Raw genomic sequence first — 9,760 nt, 5'->3', positions numbered from 1 at the left:
GGAGGTCCAAATACCACCTGTCTAGTCCCTATGAATCAAGTGACAAATAAAATGTGGTTGATCCTTTTGAATTATTTTTAATTATTCAAGGTTCTAACAGAGAAAAAGAATCAATAGGAAATCTCTTGATATCTATTTTTCTATCTAGAAAAAGAAAAGGACTAATTTAAAGGGATTGACTTATGGGATTGGGGAAGGTGGCAATTTTGTTATCTGCAGGATAGGTCAGCATATTGAAGATCCAGGGAAAAGTTGATATTGCAAACCAAGTCCAAGAGTAGTCTGCTGGTGGAATTCCCTCTTCCTCATGGAAGCTTAGTCTTTTCCTCTGAAGGCCTCAAGTGATTGGATATGACCAACCCATACCATGGAAAGCAATTAATTTTTTTTTTACATAAAATCTACTGCATGAAAGGTTAATCTCATCTACAATATGCCTGACTTGCTCGGGAACACATGAACAAGGACTTTGAGGTTTATGGTACCTGGATCATGGTCTGGAAGGGTACATGGGCCCTCTCTTAAGAGAGTATGAATCCAACAGACTCCTTTCTAGAAAGAGGAGTCATGGAGACATGGTTAGAATAGAGCCCTTTACTGCATAGGGAGTGAGGCCAGGGTTCTTCTTTCTGAGTAAGGAATGGGACATCGTCATGAGGAGCATAGGCATGAGGACCTGAGATTCAAAGAGCTTGGATGATGTGCCCCAGGAACTCAACTCATTCGGCCCAGGAAAGAAAGGTCATTGCCATTTTTTACAGGTTCAGATTTATACCGTTCAACGTACTGCAATAGTATGGTAGTTAATACTCTCTGTATCTTTATTGTAACTATAGGGAAATAGAACAAAGTATTGATTAAAAAATAAAACAAAGTATTTGGAAATAAAACAAAGTATTGATTAAACAATAAAGACTGGAAATAAAATGAGATTACTACACAATCTCTCTTGGCGCTTAATGAATGAAAACTTTCTTCTTTCTTTGTAGGGAGAGAATCAGTCCTGTATCTTTATTAAAGAGGAATAGAAAGAAGCCAGACCTGGCAACCAAGGGATGAGGCACTGGCCAGGTAAGTGGGGTGGGATCAGGCTCTGGGGATTCAAGGACACACTGATGGCCTGGGAGGAGTCGAGGAGACCAGATCCTGGTGAGAAGGTGCCCAAGAGGGAAGTTTCAGGCGCTGTGTCCATCAGCTGGTTCTGCAGCGGGGATATAGAATAGGTTGTGCTGGCCTGGATTTGCCCTGTGGCCGTTCTGCCTTGTCTACCTAGATCACTCACTGGTCCCCATCCTGTTCCTTGCTGTCCGTGTGCACCTCGACAAGAAGCTCAGTGACCTCTCCATTACCAGGTAACTTAGTCATTCATTTCATCGTCCATGTCCTATATGTCCTCTTCAGGTCCTAATTATCTTCATCCTCTTCCTCTTCCTCATTGTCATAGTGCTCTGTGGCTGGCTTGTCAATAGGTACCAGACTGTTTTCTTTTAACAATATTTTTGCTTAGGGCAATTCAGAGCTTTTTATTTCAATAAGGGCAACACACGAGGTTCGAGTACAACAAGAGAAGTGCTAAGCAAATCCCCCAGGAAGGATATTTGACCTCCACCAGCTTTTACAAACCAGTCCAACTAGATGCCTCTGCTAAACAGAAAGACAAAAGCTTGTGATGGTCTGGAAAATCAACACTAAATGTGCTAAGTTCATTTAAGTAAGAACATTTTGAGACCCAAACCTGAAAATACCTGGCCAAAGAGGGCATATGTGTGTGTGTGTGTGTGTGTGTGTGTATTCTTTTTTTTTTTTTGAAACAGGGTCTTGCTAAATTGCTGAAGCTGGGCCTCAAACTTCTGATTCTCCTGCCTCAGCCTCCTAAATCACTGGGATTACAGGCATGCACCATCAAGCTTGGCTAAAGAGGGTACATTGCTGATAGAGTACATATAGTTGTAAGAGAATATTTTTCAATTCTTATTGGTTCCTTTGGCAGAACCCAGTTTGCAAATCTAATAGAAAGATTTACCAGACAAATGGGCTCAGATACTGATTGAAAACTAACCAAATAGGCTATGTTAATTACTGTAATTTAAACATATCAGGGTAAAGACAGATTAAGGGGATTCCAGGGCTTAAGTGATCCTGTCTCAGCTTTCTGAGTAGCTGGAACTACAGGCATGAGTCACCATGCCTGGTGATCCATATTGTAGCATGTATGAATACTTTCTTTTTATGACTGAAGAGCACATTTTGTTTATTCAAATACTTAATTGTTGATCAATATCTGGGTTGGGTTGTTTTTACCTTTGTGCAGTTGTGAATAATGCTGCTATGAACATTTGTGTACAAGTATTTGTTGGAATACCTGTTTTCAGTCACTTTGGGTATAGACTTAGGAATGGAATTGCTATTTTGAAGCCATAGCAAGATTCTTCCTTGTGCTTACTCCCAAAAAAAAAAAACTAGGAAAATTAAGAATTAAAAAATAACAGACAGATCAAGGAGGAAAACTAAAATTTTAGCATTATTTATAAAACAAAGTTGAAGAAATAATAATTTTATATTTGTATTTATATGCATATGTCCATAACTGTGTCTATGTACAGCCTGCCTTAGGATGTATGTTATGCTTTGGACCTTTCTTCCCCCTAGTTCTTTTATTTAATTTTATTTTTAATGCTCTTATTAATACATTATGGTTATACATAATGTATAAGTATAATGCTAGAGCATCCTGAGTTCAAAGAACAAGAACCAGAAAAGGCACAACAAGCCAGATTGGAAGCTTCATGTGCATTTTTTTTTTTAATCTTCAATACTGGGGATTGAACCCAGGGCCTCACACATGCTAGGTAAGTGCTCTACTATATTGAGCGATGCCCCTGTTCTTTTTATTTATTTTTTTGAGATACAGTCTTGCTAGGTTTCCCAAGTGATCTTAAAACTCACATGGTCATATTTGTTATATATCTCACTGTAAGGAAATTAAAGCACAAAGGAATGAATAATCCTGGTTGCATGTTGTTAAACTTGTCAGGGGTTCCAGGATGGAACACAGACTATGTTGCCCAGAGCTGCCCCTGAACTCCAGGGATCCAGCAAATTCTCCTGCTTCAGTCTCCCAAGTAGCTGGGACTACAGACACATATAAGGATGCGCTCTACCACTGATCTACGTCCTCATCCCTGGAACACAGGCTTTTTGACTCAAGAGTTTGTGGTCTTCCTACCACCTGCCTCTTGCTTCATTTTCATTACATGTCAGGCAGAATATTTGCTTTATATTTTTGTGTTTGCTTTTCATAAAAATGACTTGCAATCTGCCTAATCAATCTCTAGATTGCAGATAAGGAAGTAAGGCTCACAGGGGATAAGGAATGAATACCCGAGGTCACACAGTCAGTAAATAGCAGGAAAGAATAACTATCAAAGCTAGGTGCGGTGGCACACATCTCTAATTCCAGCTACTTGAGAGGCTGAGGCAGGAGGATCACAAGTTCAAGGCCAGCCTCAGCTACTTAGTGAGACCCCATCTCAAAATTTAACAAGTGAAAAGGGATGTAGTGCAGTGGTAGAGCACCGACCTAGCATGCAAAAAGCCCTCGGTTCAATCTCCAGAATAATCAATCCATCAAGTCAGGGATGTTATCAGAAAGAGTAATCTTTCAACAGTGTCTTTAATATTCCTTTTGAGTGCAATTTCAACTAAAGTTATAATGTGTTCTAGTATTAGATTAATGTGTAGCTGCCTCTGTATTTTGTACAGAGCCAGAAAAGGGAAAAAAAAAATAGAAGCATTGGAAAAACTGCACTGCGTCTACAGGATGTCCTGTTACATTTATCTGGTAGGACAGACCCATGACTCACTATAAAATTTGACACAACGGAAATGGTTTTATTGTGCAGGGTTCTTCTCTCCCCATAAATATCAAACACATTGATTTGAGGATAACAAGTTATATTTGTCCTAATATAAAGGTTTCTGATATAATTTGTTTTGAGGTGAAACTTTGTTTTCATTTCATGTTATTAATTCATTTATTTATCTATCTGGGTTTTTGTGGTACTGAGGATTGAAACTAGGCGTACTCACTGAGCTACATCCCCAGTCCTTTATATTAATTTTTAATTTTGAGATAGGGTCTTGCCAAGTTTCCCAGGCTGGTCTTGAACTTGAGATTCTCCTGCCTCAGCCTCCCCAGTAGCTGGGATTACAGGCATGCACCACCGTGCCTGGCAGAGGTGAAAAGAGCGTTAGACATGTAGGTGATCACTCAGAAAGCTCAAGGAGGCTCAAGTATTTTGAGTTTCCTCAGGTCCCCCTTCCTAAGTTAATGATGATCAACAGTGTGAGAATGTCTCTTGACAGAATTGCTGAGTGTTTGCCATTATCTTGCAAAGGTTGGGTGGCACTTGACCAACTAAAAACTTCTCATTCAGCTCTTCACCCTCAGAAAAGTGCAGTATCCTGGGCTGTAGTGTAGCTCAGTGGTAAGACACTTGCCCGGTGAGCTTGAGGCCCTGTATTCAAACCCCAGCATCACAAACAAAACCAAACCAAGTGATGTCTGGCAAAAAAAAAACACTCAACAGTAATATAATAATAATAATACCAAAAAGAAAAGCAGCTTTGCATAAAAAGGGACCATAACACTTTCTCACTGTGACCAACTAGAAACAAATCCATGCATTCAATTCTGTAATCCTTTGGAGAAAAAAAAAAAAACAAAAAACTGAAAAACAAAATGAACACCCAGAGGCAATTTCTTCCTCTTTTAAAAATAAATAGCAGTTATTTACACTAATTATTTAGAGAGTCTAAAACGTCTCCTCTGCACAAGAACTTCTTGATCACATTACCTCATATGATTTTGCTGCTTTCAGTATATATGTATTGCCAAATCATATTATTAAAAAAAATAGTTTCATAAAGAGAAAATTTCCCTCCGTCAGTCACTGGAATTGTTCAACGATAAAATTTGGCCCTAGTGTTTCTACCTTTCATCCATTTTCAAACAGATATGACCCAGTTGTGCCTGTGTGTGTGTGTATGTGTGTGCACAGTAGGGATTCTACACAGCTATGTATGTGTATGTAGAGCATGTATTTAGGGTGAGTGTGGAGGAGTATGTGCTTTGTGTGTGTACATAGGTACATATGCAGAGGTGTATGTATGTAGGGAATCGTGTGTATAGGAACATATTCACACAGATATGTGTGTTAAGGATGTGATTGTGTGTGTAGCATGTTTGTGTGTGCAGCATGTTTGTGTGTGTGTGGTGTTTGCATTTGAAGATGAGTGTGTGGCTATGGGTACATACTAGGAGTGCATTGTATGTAAAAGTGCTTGTGTGTGTTTATGTCGGAGTGTGGGTGTGCAGGCATGTGGGGGGGGTTACATGCATATGTATGTATACATGCATATACCTGTGTGTGTGTGCCTGTGTAGGGAGTATTCTGGGGGAAAAGTTGTGAAAATGAGTCTGCTCTGGGGAGGAGTAAATGTGAAATTAGTCAATAAAGACGAGAGGATAGCTGAGGCTGGATGGTACAGACTTCAGAACCAAGGGAGGAGTTGAGACTGTGGACAAACAGCGGAGAGTTGGAGGGAACGATAGGAACAGTCTAAAGAATCACTGAAATGCGGCTGTCCAGGTGGACTAAGTTGGATTTGATGGCCCCGTGGCAAGGACCAGGGAAAGGGAGGGTAAAGATCCAGATTATGGGAGCCCAAGAGGTCCCCTCTGAGAGGACAAGGGCTTGGTTCTCCTCAACCAGGGACCACAGCTGAGAAGGGCCTGGACTTAAATTTCCACCCCATCACAAACTTGGGAAATGATTGAACTCACTAAAACTTGGACATCTGATGTTCATTTTTAAAAATGTTATAACTATTGTGTGTGTGTGTTTATGTGTGTGCGCGCATGCGTAAGTGCATATTTGGGTGCTGGCGATTGAATCCGTGGCCCTGTGCATGATCTACACTAATAAGTGTAGTGCATGTTCTACACTAAGATACACCCCAGCCCCAAGTATTTGATTTTTAAATTGGAAAGACCAAAATTTCGTAGAACTGGACTGAAGATTAAATTAGATACTACACACAAATGACAGCATATCTTGGCTTGTGAAAAATTTTCAAGCATGAAATAGAAGAGGTAGAAGAGAAAGAAGAAAATACAGTGACTTGCAGGGAGTGTTTCATGTTGCTAGAGAAATAATAGAACCTATTTATATTCCGACTTTTCAAACCATTTCTGCTGTGTTGAATTAAAAAATCGGAATACTTCCAGACTGCTGGGAACAGCACTTCCAACATAACTCACATCTGAGCTCTATGAAGGAAGAAGATGACGTGCCCTTTTATTTATGTGGGACAGTGTGTGCCAGCCAACCAGTGAGAAGTGTTGTCCACCCAAACTGATTCTTCCTGTGGTGACAGGCAAGGCTGACTCACCAAGATGTGGGGGCGTGGGGGATACAGAATCCCTCTTCATGGTGACGAGCTGGGTTTGGACGACTGGATGTCAGTCCAGAATGCAAAATGAAATAAGTGATGTCCTGTGGCATCTGCCACATCAGTACAAGAATGATATAGGGTGGTTCATCCACAGGAAGTGGGGTGCAGTTTGCTATAGTTTGAACATGTCCCCCTGTAAGGGTCCCGCAAAGCATCGGAGAAAGAGACCACCAAGTGACCACTCATGCAATTGGCAAAAGGGGATTTATTGAGGATCCGATTCAGCGCGCTGAGGCTCCAGGCTCACTCAGGAAGGGAAAGCAGCCCAGAGCCCAGAGCAGGGGTTGTGCAATGCTTAAGTACACTTTTTTGGGGGAGGGCGGGACTTTACATACATCACAGTCTCCTTTAACAAATCACCATACACCACGGGAAAGTCAAACAACAATTCTTAGACTTGATTAGTACATACATTGGCGGGAACAGGTCAGGCTGGAGTGATAGGTCATTCCTAAGGAGGGGGTTACATTTAAACTGATTGGTTCGGGCCCTGAATGCCTACACGTCAAGCTGCACAGGATCTTGGGCTATAAATCAACTAAATGGCCAGTAGGGCATTGTCTTAACTGCCCCAGGAATTTAACCCATGCTTTGCAGTTTAGAAGCAGGTTTACAATGCCTGGTCCTTTACATTTTAACTCAGGCCTTGCAGCTTAGAAACTTTACAATGCCCGGTCTTTTACACTTTAACTTCAATTTCTTTTACCCTTACATCCCCAGAGGCCCATGTGTTGGAAATTTAATTTCAGGCTTGCATGTTGAGGGTATTTGGAGGTGGGGGCCTCTGGTAAGTAATGAGGGTGAGGTGAGGTCATAAGGGTGGGGCTCTCAGGATGGGAGTAGTGACTTGATAACAAGAGGAAGAGAAACCAGAGCAGACTTGCTCCTATGATGGGCTCCCTTCATGCCGGAGAAAAAACTAAAGATGTTATAGCTCATTGCTTACAAAATTTTGCCACTGTGGGTGTTCCAAAACAGTTAAAAACAGATAATGCCCCTGGTTATACTTCTACCTCTTTTAAACAATTTTGCTCAACATTTGGCATTACTCATATAACAGGAATCCCATACAATCCACAGGGACAAGGCATAGTTGAAAGAGCTCATCAAACTATTAAAATGTACTTATTAAAGCAAAAAGAAGGAATTGGGAAGGGGTATATATTCCCCAAAGATAAACTTAAAATAACCCTTTTTACTCTAAACTTTTTAAATTTGGATTCATCAGGACTTAGTGCTGCGGAAAGGCATATGTGTCCAAAAAATGTACATAAGCCCAAGGTACTTTGGAAGGATATTCTAACAGGACAATGGAAAGGTCCTGACCCAGTAATTGTCTGGAGTCGGGGGTCTGTTTGTGTGTTTCCACAGGGAGAACAGCAGCCGATTTGGATTCCAGAGAGATTAACCAAGGTCCTGACCCAGTGATTGTCTGGAGTCGGGGGTCTGTTTATGTGTTTCCACAGGGAGAACAGCAGCCGATTTGGATTCCAGAAAGATTAACTAAAGCGATTTCTACAGACCAAAAAGAAGATGATTTGGCTCAAATCCATAACAACTGATATCCAAAACTCCAGTTTGGCTATTCTTACATCTGCAACAGAACCAGGATGCTTTTTTCAATATCTATTTTATTATTGCCCTTTGCCATGTCATGAAGTTCTATTTTGTTTTTTGAGCTCATACAGACCTAGGTTAATGTTTTGCTGATCAGTTCTATTTTTTGACTATAGAGTTTTTAAACATTGCAATGGAGATTTCACCTGTAAAAAGTTATAAGGCCTTTACTATAATGTTACGTGTTGTATGTATTATATTATGTGTGCACACTTGTGTTTTGTGTTATATGTTTGAATGTACGTATGTCCATATATCATATATGATGAGCGCTCATGATAAAATGGATCCAAATATTTTTTTTCACGTGATTTATATGGTTTAATTTAAATTGGGTAAACAACTGTTGAGGATTGTTTTAATATGTAAACAAAAAAGAAGGTTAACAGATCTGTTTGTTTACTTTTACCTTTCCTTTTCATTATATTTAATAATTCTCTTAAAGACAATGTAAATTGTTAAGAAAATTGTTTTCTTTTAGTGCCTTCTGTAATGTTACATAATTTTTTCTTTAGCCATTATTGCCAGAATTCCTATCTTCATCCCAGTGCCGGTGAAGACAATGTAAATTGTTAAGAAAATTGTTTTCTTTTAGTGCCTTCTGTAATGTTACATAATTTTTTCTTTAGCCATTATTGCCAGAATTCCTATCTTCATCCCAGTGCTGGTGAAGTCAAAGATAAAACCAATCTACAGCTTCTACAATAGCCATCACTGAACTGCTTGCAGAACTTGCCTGGACACATTGTGAGCTCACCTGTATGCATTGTGAACTATCTGTTGGTACAGCGAATTGTGGTAGTGCTGGAGTATTTTTGCTGATGATGTCACCGGTGGTACAATTTTTCAAAGGAGCCCTCAATTGGCTTAATGTCATGGCATTTTGCATCCTCCTCTACTAGTGATGGTCTAAAATTTGGGGGCCAACAGAGGTGAGGCAAAGAACCTCACCACCCCACAGGTGCAAAGGCCTATCCACAAGTATGGCTGTATGCTGGACCGGTAGTCAGTGACGGGTATGATCCAATTGCAGTGGTACCAACCTAAGACAGGAGGCTGACGCCTAGAGGTCAGTTCATCCGATGACGGGTAAGGACCATATGTTGAATTGGACTGCCTAACAGGCACGGTCCCTAAGCCACATGCTTGTTGTTTAAACAGAGAGGGGGAGATGTTGAGAGCCACAGCCGAAGGGGCCCCAGCAAACTTCCAGCTGCCAGCAAACTTCCAGCTGCCGGCTGACGATTGGCTCACAGCAGCCCCAGCAACATCTAGCTGATTGGCTCCTCTGCGGTGATGCTCATTGGACTGTTTCCCTGCCCTTTCAGACCACAGAGCTGCTCATTGGGGGACTTTTTTGGCTCCGCCCACGTGACCCAGCCAATCGGCCTCAAGAGCAGGAGGATTGTGGGAAGTGGAGAGAAGCTTGTGTGGGAGAGAGAGGCTTGGGGAAAGCCACAGCCGAAGGGGCCCCAGCAAACTTCCAGCTGCCAGCAAACTTCCAGCTGCCGGCTGACGATTGGCTCACAGCAGCCCCAGCAACATCTAGCTGATTGGCTCCTCTGCGGTGATGCTCATTGGACTGTTTCCCTGCCCTTTCAGACCACGGAGCTGCTCATTGGGGGAC

At 41.3% G+C, this 9,760-nt stretch overlaps 1 long non-coding RNA gene across 1 annotated transcript; it reads left to right on the top strand.

Moving 5' to 3' along the window:
- Nucleotides 1–988: 988 nt before the first annotated feature.
- LOC131423589 (uncharacterized) lies at nt 989–9,558 on the top strand. The gene is made up of 3 exons (XR_009225319.1): nt 989–1,071; nt 1,274–1,352; nt 8,763–9,558. It is a non-coding gene; the product is annotated as an uncharacterized LOC131423589 (long non-coding RNA).
- The last annotated feature ends 202 nt before the right edge of the window (nt 9,559–9,760 follow it).

The sequence above is a fragment of the Marmota monax genome, unplaced genomic scaffold, assembly GCF_021218885.2.
Source record: "Marmota monax isolate L192 unplaced genomic scaffold, Marmota_monax_Labrador192_F-V1.1 WCK01_AAM20220418_F8-fsc00044, whole genome shotgun sequence".
In the NCBI taxonomy this organism is placed as follows: domain Eukaryota; kingdom Metazoa; phylum Chordata; class Mammalia; order Rodentia; family Sciuridae; genus Marmota; species Marmota monax.
Note: the sequence above shows the minus strand (reverse complement) of the source record. Positions and strands in the feature narration are given on the sequence as shown.